Genomic DNA, 9,792 nt, shown 5'->3' with positions numbered 1-9,792 from the left:
TTGGCTCCTTCGCATCCTTTGGAGAGGGGCTGAAGCACCAGCTTACAGAGAGGCTGTTTTAAGCGGCCCAGGATTTGTGTTAGTCAGGCGTGGTAACACATCAGACATGGAAATGACTGAGGAAAAAAGAAGTTTTTTATACTAGCAGTTTCCTAGAAATAGGAGGCATACCAAGCTCTGTAGCGCTACTCAGGACGTCCCAGGTTTTGTCAGGAGACAGAGGGAACAAGGGGAAAATGTGGGCAAGAGGCTTGATTATGGTTTCTGTGGGAAGGAAAGTGAGAGGCAGAATAAGCGGACTCTGGCTTGGCTGGGTTGAATCATTTCAGTGGACTCTGGGTGTAGGGAAGACTCCCTCCAGGTCAGCAAGGCCCCAGATGTGAAAGCATCAGAATACAGAAGATAAAAGACATGGTTACTACGGAAGCCTTCCCAGAACAATAACATTGATCATATTTTCTGTCTCTCCTGTTGGATCTGTTTCCTTCACTGGAATGGAAGCTCTAGGGCGCGGGGGGGGAAGTGGGCGGGGAGCCATGTCTGTCTTCTTTACCAGTGTATCCTGGTGTCTAAAACCTAGTAGATACTCAATAAATAGTGAATTAGTGAACACATGCATCAAATCGTACTGGCTTAGGGGATCTATGAAATGTTAAGGTCTGTTCTCCTAAAGTCCTAATTGTGCGTGTGTATGTGCGTATGTAATTTTTTTTTTAATTGGACATAATGGAGTGCATTCCTCCCCTGTTGTCCTGCCCCACATGCAGTCAGATCTCCCAAATGTTTTGACAAATGTTCCCACTCATGACGTCAGCAATGAAGTGCTGCCTGGAGGGGACAGTATGGGATGAAGTAGGCCAGAACACCTGTCGCTCATGTCCTATTTTCCTACCAGCTCCTTTTTTTTTTTTTTCAGCCGACATTTTTTGCTTTGAAAATGGCAAGACAGTGGGAAGGTTGTAGTTTCACTGAAGGTATGTGTTATCTCCGGCTGAATACTTTCTAGACCAGGCCTCTAATGGGAAAAAACACTTGTGCTAATTCCTGTAGAATTAACTCCCTGGCCACGTAATTCTCCAAACTGGCCTAATATGCAGCAGGCACTTCCCCAAACGTGGATGAATTCCCTTTGGCTGGGGCGTCAAATTAGAGGTTTCAAATTAGGCTGTGGAGTCTTCTGGGACTGGAAGAAGATGAGGGCTGAGGATAAGGAGGCTGCCAAGCCCTCTCTGCGGAAGAAGGGCAGAGAAGAGTAAAACAGTGAGGAGAAGGGCGGGCGGAGTGTGGAGATGCCTCCCCACACTGGTTATGATCACTTTTTTCTTTAGACATGCGACAGGTGAGAAAAAGGCACTGTTTGTATTGCTTGTTTCCTGATGACATTGAACTTTATTTTTGTGGAGTGTGTGCAGAACATGCTTACTTGGCATATTTGTCCTCCTGTGACTGGACTGTTCGCACGCTTTGCCCATTTGTTGAACAGCAAGCCCACTCTTCTCTCTAGTGTGTAAGGACCATCTACATGCTAATTTCTGGACTGGTTTATATGTTGTAATCATCGTTTCTGGCTCCTCGCTGCAAGGCAGCTTCTTTCTGAATGGCCAAGTTGAGGTGGATTTGCAGTTATTTACACGTTATCCGTTAACATAGTGGCGTGTGTCTATGGCTTGAGTCTAGTTTCGAGTTTCACGCTGGCGAGAAAAACTCTTGTCACCAGGGGATGATGAACTTGCTTCCCTCAAGTGTCTTTCACTGAACGGAGCTGAGAGCGCTGGATGGGCTCCCTAACTTGCAGTGAGATCGTGGCCAGAAGTGGAGTCTCTCTGGGCCTCTGGGAGCTCATCTAAAAAGTGAGGGGATAAAAAAAAAAAAAAAGTGAGGGGATGATGGGAATTTATAGAGGTTACCTGGGCAGAGAGCGTGGGAGTGGGGAGTACACGTGAAGGGGAACTCTTACTTTTCCTTCTGTCTGCTTCTGCTCCACATGGGCTGTTAGAACCTCCATGTGTTCATGAATTTCTCCAACGTTTTATTATGGAAAACACCAAGCGTACAGAATGGTACAAGAATCGTGCATGAACACCCATATGCCCTCCACCTAGGATCCACCGCTAACATCTGACTACACTTGCTTTATCACCTACCTTTCCACCTACTCAGCCCTCTACCCACCCTTAAATCTGTCTGATTTTTTGATGCGTTTCAAAGGAAGTTGCAGATATATACCAAATATTCTTGTAAATACTTGTTTACTTTGTTCATAAAGAGAAGTGGTTTTTGTTTTTTTGTTTTTGTCTTTAAAGAAGGGGAGGGGAGGGAAGGGGGAAAGGGAGACGGAGAGAGAGAATCTTTTTTTTTTTTTAATTTTTTTTTAAAGATTTTATTTATTTATTTGAAAGATAGAGACATAGCAAGAGAGGGAACACAAGCAGGGGGAGTGGGAGAGGGAGAAGCAGGCTTCCCGCCGAGCAGGGAGCCCGATGCGGGGCTCAATCCCAGGACCCTGAGATCATGACCTGAGCCGAAGGTAGATGCTTGACCAACTGAGCCACCCAGGCCCCCCCGGAGAGAAAGAATCTTAAGCAGACTCCACGCACAGCAAGGAGCCCAACGCGGGGCTCGACCTCAGGACCCTGAGATCACACTTTTGTAGCCTTACAGAAGAGAAGTGATAAGATTGTGAATAGATATCCATCTGCCACACTGTGTGTGAAATTTGTCTTTCACAACAACCTATCAGGGCAGGTACGCTTACCACCTACCTGCTTTAGATGAGGAGATGAAGGCCCAGAGAGACTGAGAAACTTGTCCAACATCACACAGCAAGTAAGTCACAGAGCTGGGATTTGAATTCAAGCCTGGTTTATTTCCAACCAAAAGGAAATTAGCAAAAAATAGATGCATGATTTTGGATTATGACGATTGTTTCTAGCTATAAAATTAGTGTTTAGAGGTATTTAGCTACATTAAGAGAAGGAGCCATGGTAGAGATTGGGTCGTGAGTGTGAAGTAGCCCAGCTAGCTTCAGCAAAGGTGGGGAGCGGAGTTGATTATCAAGATGTGGGGGATGCAGCAAGGTCTCAGGGAGGGAATGCACAGGAAGGCTGGAAGGGCTCTCTCTGTTGTTTGCCACCCTCCTCCTCTTTGAATGTCTGCTTTGTTCTTCCTTTCTTGCTTATCTGCCCCACCATAGACAATGGACACCCTTCAGCTCCAAATTTACACTTACAGTTTCAGCCATAGACGAAAGCTCAGATTCTGTCTCAGTTCCATCTGACACTTCCAAGAATAGGAAAAATCAGATCGGCCTAGCTTGAGTCAAGCTTCCTCCTTGGTTCAATAAGCAATGGCTAAGAAAAAGGGTGCCTTAGCATTAGCATGGCCAATGGGTATTCTTTATAACCAACAGAGACAAGGGAAAGGCAAAACTTCCCAGAGAAGAGCATCAGTGGCTTATGGGCTGGCAAGCACCCCAACAGATACCCCTTAGCAGAACTGGTGTAACAGAAGGACCAGCAATCCCAAAGCCCCTTGACTCCACATCCTATTGCCCCATCCACTGCTGGAGACCTCTTCACCCGCAGGGAAGGAGGGGAAGGACACACAGAGTCTTTAGGGCAAGCACAGACATTAAACAAGGATGGCCTTCAGTGTGCCCCAGGGGCATCTGTGTGGGTCATGAGAGGAAGGGCTCGAAGGGCTTGGGTTGGTTCCTGTATTCGTTTGCTAGTGCTGTTGTAACACAGTTTGGAAAACTGGGCGGCTTTAACAATAGAAATTTATTGTCTCACAGTTCTGGAGGCCAGAAGTCCAAGATCAAGATGTCAGCAGGGTTGGTTCTTTTGAGCGCTGTGAGGGAAGGATCTGTCCCAGGCTTCTCTCCCTGGCTTGTAGGTGGCCCTCTTCATCTTCACATGCCCTTCCCCCCTTGTGTATTTCTGTTTCCAAATTCCTCGTTTTATATGGACACCAGTCATATTGGATTAGTAACTCTAATCCACTCTTATGACCTCATTTTAGTCTGATTACCTCTGTAAAGGCCCTATCTCCAAATAAGGTCATATTGTGAGGTTAGGACTTCAATATATGAATTTAGGTGGTGGTGGTGGGGGGTGCACAATTCAGCCCATGCAGTTCCTCTCTGAGTCTCTGTCCCAGCTGAATGGAGGCGTGAGGGCCCACTGGCATGATAGGAAGGTAGAATCCGCATCAGCATCACCCTCACAGAGAGTTCAGATCTGTTCTTTAGTATTCCATGATGAAATCCAGAGCCATCACAGTCTGTTTTAGAAGGGACAAAATAAATGTTCAATAACTATTCAATGAATGAATGAAAAAGACGATGGACTTCTCAGAGGCTACAGGATAAAAAGGACAAGAACTACAATCGAAATTGGGTCTTGTTGCAACACGAAGAAATGGAAAGACAACCCATGCTAATGGATCGGAGGAACAAATTTTGTTAAAATGTCTATACTACCCGGAACAATCTGCACATGTAATGCAATTCCTATCAAAATACCAACAGTATTTTTCACAGAACTAGAACAAACAATCCTAAATTCGTATGGAACCACAAAAGACCCCAAATAGCCAAAGCGATCTTGAAAAAGTTTCTTGAAAAAGAAAAGCAAAGCTGGAGGCATCACAATTCCAGACTTCAAGTCCTATTACAAAGGTGTAGTGAGCAAAACAGTGTGGTACTGGCACAAAAATAGACACATTGGTCAATAGAACAGAATAGAAAACCTGGAAATACAGCCACAACTCTATGTTCAGTTAATCTTCGACAAAGCAGACAAGAATATCCGTGGGAAAAGGACAGTCTGTTCAACAAATAGTGTTGGGAAAGCTGAACAGTTACATGAAAAAGAAAAAAATTGGGCCACTTTCTTACATCATGCACAAAAATAAATTCAAAATGGATAAAAGACCTAAATGTGAGACCTGAAGCCATAAAAATCCTAGAAGATAACACAGGCAGTAATTTCTTTGACATTAGATGTGTCTCCCAAGGAAGGGAAAAAAGCAAAAACAAACTATTGGGACTTTATCAAGATAAAAAACTTCTGTACAGCAAAGGAAATAATCAAAAAAACTCAAAGGCGGGCGCCTGGGTGGCTCAGTTGGTTGAGCGACTGCCTTCGGCTCAGGTCATGATCCTGGAGTCCCAGGATCGAGTCCCACATCGGGCTCCCTGCTCGGCAGGAAGTCTGCTTCTCCCTCTGCCCCTCCCCCCTCTCATGTCCTCTCTCTCATTCTCTCTGAAATAAATAAATAAAATCTTAAAAAAAAAAAAAAACTCAAAGGCAACCTACTGAATGGGAGAAAATACTTGCAAATGACCTCTGATAAAAGGTTAGTATCCAAAATATATAAAGAGCTGATACAACTTAACACCCAAAAAACAAATAGTCCAATTTAAAAATGGGCAGAAGACATAAACAGACACTTCTCCAAAGATGTCTAGATGGCCAGCAGACACATGAAAAGATGCTCAACATTACTCGTCATCAAGGAAATGCAAGTCAAAACTACGATGAGATACCACCTCACACCTGTCAGGTTGGCTGAAATCAAAAACCACACACACACACACACACACACACACACACACACACAAAACCCCAAGTGTTGATAAGGATGTGGAGAAAAAGGAACCCTCTTGTGCTGTTGGTGGGAATGCAAGCTGGTGCAGCCACTCCGGAAAACAGTATGGAGGTTCCTCAAAAAGTTAAAAATAGAACTATTCTTTGATCCAGCAATCACAATCCTGGATATTTACCCAAAGAATACAGAAACACCAATTCAAAGGGATACATGCACCCCAATGTTTACCGCAGCATTATTTACAACAGCTGAATTATGGAAGCCGCCCAAGTGTCCACTGACTGATGAATGGACAAAGAAGAGGTGGTATGTATATACAATGGAATATCACTCAGCCATAAGAAGAATGAAATCTTGCCATTTGCAACAACATGGCTGGATCTAGAAAGTATAAGGCTAAGTGAAATAAGTCAGTCAGAGAAAGACAAATACCATGATTTCACTCATATGTGGAATTTAAGAAACAAAACAAATGAGCAAAGGGAAAACAGAGAGACAAAACAAGAAACAGACTCTTAACTACAGAGAACAAGCTGATGGTTACCAGAAAGGGAGGGGGGACGGGTCAAATATAAGAAGGGGATCAAGGAGTGCACCTGTCGTGGTGAGCACCAGGTGATGTATGGAAGATTTGAATCACTATACTGCACACCTGAAACTAATAGTAAACTGTATGTTAACTAACTGAAAATAAACACTTACAAAAAAAGAAAGATGTTACATGAAAAAAAAGAAATTGGGTCTTGTTGGCAAAACAGGCCCAAGTCCCCAACTCAGAAAGTTCTCTCCTCTTGGAGTGGTGGGAAAACAGACTCTTCTAAGTGTGTGCTCATGGGTGCGTGCTCGTATACGTGTGCATGCGTCGTGTGTGTGTGTGTGTGTGTGTGTGCAAGCTTTAGCTCTGAGTCCTTCCCGAGACTCCAATGCCTTTATTATTCTTACCCAGGAAGTCAGGTGCTTGAGCTTTGTTTATGTGTCTCTGGGCTGGATTTCACGGCCCCAGTTTAGAAGTCAAAGGCAAGGATATTCTGCTCTCTCAGCTCAGCCTCCCCTGAAGCATCCAAACTCAGGCTCTTACTGATGAAAGAGTCACAGGCTAGGAAGGAAGTACCAAGAATAATGATATTTCAAGATATTCTTCTGCCTCATTAAGATTAACAGATGTAATGATTCATGTGTCTCAGATGATTTCAGGGAATAAGAAAAAAAGCTGGAAGAAGCAGAAATCCGCAGCTTTGGCACTATTTCTTCTCTTTAATGGCAGATGACATGTGTCATTTTGTCAAAGCCACCTTTCCTTGTGGCCCTAGGACCGTCCTGATGCCAGTAGGAAAAAGGAGTGTCCTCTTGGGAGCGGTACTAACTTTGATCGTGTCTCTGAAGGGCCGGGAGCCATGTTGGAAGAAGGAGAGAAATGGACCCAATGCAAACAAATGACTCACCCCGGGCAAACCAGCACTAGACCCAGCCCCCATTATAAATGTGCGTGCAGATCACTTTCCACAGTCAGCAGTCAGGGAGGGAAAAACACTCTGTACCCTCATACAAAATAAAAACGATACCGTCACGCAGGCTAGTTTTGATCTCCAAAGAACAAAATCTTGAGCATTTCCCGTAAGTCCGGACTCTCGGCAGAAACCACCTCATCCCTGGCTTTCAGAGTTGTTGTCTGAGGATGTAACACAACGTGTGGGTGATAATTGTGTGAGGGGTTTTTGCTTTTCCACCATGAAAAGACAGATGTAAACATGGTAATCTTGTGAGTTTTAATGTGAGATATTTGCTGGATTTTTTATTGGATGAGAGAGTGTTACTGAAGTCTGGCTCTCTTGCCCCTTCTTGTAAATAAACTTCTTTTCTCCTTTTAGAGCACTTTTCATCTCTACACCTTCTCTTGACAGATACAATACATGAATTTGATTTCACAGTTTTAGAGAAGCCATAGGGCACCTGGGGGGCTCAGGTGATTGAGCATCTGACTCTTGATTTTGGTTCAGGTCATGATCTCAGGGTCGTGAGATGGAGCCCCGTGTTGGGCTCTCCACTGGGCATGGAGCCTGCTTAAGATTCTTTCTCCCCCACCTTCCCCCACCCCCATGCATTCTCTCTCACTCTCTCTCTCAAAAAATAAAAGAAAGAAAGAAAGAAAGAAAGAAAGGAAAAGAAAAGAAAAGAAAAGAAAAGAAAAGAAAAGAAAAGAAAAGCCAGATACACATGACACTCTGCAGAGTCACACAGAACATCTAAGGGGCCCCAGAGTCCTGGTGCCTCATGCTTAGCCATGGCTCCACCACCCCTGGGCTGATCTCTCCTTCCCCATAAACTGGTGTCAGGGCCCTTGTCTGCCCAGGCCCAAGGGACAGAAATGGCCTCATTAGAAGCATGGAAACATCATGGGTCTGTCTCATTTGGTCTGAGAGTATTCCATGCAACCCACAGTGTGCACCTTCATCTCCTTAAAGGACTGTCTACCCCTGGGACTGCAGGGAGGTAAGAAGATGAGTGGGTCCTGGAAGACTCTGGTGACCTTCAAACTGGGGCCATTTGTAGGACACCCATGTATCTGGAAGAAAATACAGGATGCATGGCCTGATACCTGGGCCAGCCATAACGCATTTGAAAATCCAGAAAGCTGTCTCCGGAGGGGTCTTAGCTCTCATGGGAAGCCATCATGTCAATGTGTCTCTGGTTCAGCGTCAAAGCCTTGGGGTTCTCAGGGCCCTTCCTGTGCAGCATGGTCGTCTGGCAGTTGTCTTTAGTATGCCCACATTACACCTTGATTGAAGAAACTTTTCACAGTGGTGAGGGTTTGTTAGCAGAACACACGCTGCGTCATGTTGTTCAGCTTCAGCGTGAGAACCCGAGTGCTGGAATCCCCCCGTATGGACCCTTCAGCTGGGGGGAAAGCAGAATAGCTGCTCATCGCTTGGGGAAGGGTGGGCAGAGGTGCCTCTCCTGGGAAGCACACTGCTGCTCACGCAGGTGCCAGGCTGGTGGTGTGGATGCTTTCTGGTAACCATCTGTGTTTTCGTCTGCCAATACCCTGCTTTCCTCCCTGTGCTATCACGCACACTGTTGTGCATCCCCCATCCCCGCCAAAAGACTGGGACCAGGCCCATGACGCAGTGTGAGCCAAGCTGGAAACAGCAGTTGGTCCTGGATGAGCCAATGAGCCAAAGTGTCCAGTAAGAGTCCTTGCCTAGACTGGTCTATGGTGTTCAGAGAGGGAGGCTCGCTTCTGCTGGGCCTGGACACACCGAATGGGCTGCAGTTAGGGGCTAGGGGATGGGCGGGTGGGGGTGACAGGCAGTGTGGCCCCTGGGGTGGGAGCTAGGAAAGGGAGAGTCAGGTGGGGATGCTCAGAGTGGACCTGGGGAGTCTACAAATTCCTTCCCACTGTTGTCTGTTTGGTATGAACCAGTTTGATTGGGGTTTCTGTCACTCTCAACTAAAATAGTCCAGGCTAAGAGCCCCTCACACTGAGGCAGTTCCCCTGGTGGTTAAAGGCACAGATTTCGGCATCAGATTGCCTCAGTTCTGATCTTGGTTCCACTTCTCCAAATGGATAATTCTCAGGCAGTAATGCAACCTCGGCCTTTCCTCGGCTGGAAGATGGGCCAGCGCATTCCTAGAATCTGTGAACTGTGCCTGAGTATAATGAGCAAAATGTGTGTGACACCTGTCAGTTACTATGACCGAGTCCTTTCAAGGCCTCCAATCTGCTGGGTACTCCAAACAAAAGCTTTCATCGAGAAAGAAATGTTTTCATCTTTGAGGCAGCTTGAAGTGTAACTGGATAAATCTGACGGCCTCTACTTGCTTCCAGGGGAACGTATCTGGAGAGAAAGAGCCCACCATTCCCAGTCCTCTAAGAAAGGAAATCCCCTCACCCCAAACTTTCTGCTAGATTCCAAGGCAGAGTTGTTTTAGATCAGTGTGTCCTAGGGGCGCCTGGGTGGCTCAGTCGGTTAAGCGCCTGCCTTCGGCTCGGGTCATGGTCCCAGGGTCCTGGGATCGAGCCCCGCATCGGGCTCCCTGCTCCGAAGGAAGCCGGCTTTTCCCTCTCCCACTCCCCCTGTTTGTGTTCCCTCTCTTGCTATCTCTCTCTCTGTGTCAAATAAATAAATAAAATCTTAAAAAAAAAAAAGATCAGTGTGTCATAAATACCTCTTACGTCAGGAC

At 45.8% G+C, this 9,792-nt stretch overlaps 1 long non-coding RNA gene across 2 annotated transcripts in view; it reads right to left on the bottom strand.

The window, feature by feature from the left end:
* Positions 1–1,429: 1,429 nt before the first annotated feature.
* The window catches only part of LOC118012823, a 12,794-nt gene continuing 4,431 nt past the window's right edge, over positions 1,430–9,792 (bottom strand). For both annotated transcript variants that reach the window (XR_004679845.1, XR_004679846.1), the window contains one exon: positions 1,430–1,843. This is a non-coding gene — a long non-coding RNA (uncharacterized LOC118012823). The remainder of the gene's footprint in view (positions 1,844–9,792) is intronic.

This window comes from Mirounga leonina, unplaced genomic scaffold, assembly GCF_011800145.1.
Source record: "Mirounga leonina isolate KUSES-001 unplaced genomic scaffold, KU_Mleo_1.0 Mir_152, whole genome shotgun sequence".
NCBI classification, from domain to species: domain Eukaryota; kingdom Metazoa; phylum Chordata; class Mammalia; order Carnivora; family Phocidae; genus Mirounga; species Mirounga leonina.
This window is presented reverse-complemented; position numbering and strand designations above follow the sequence as displayed.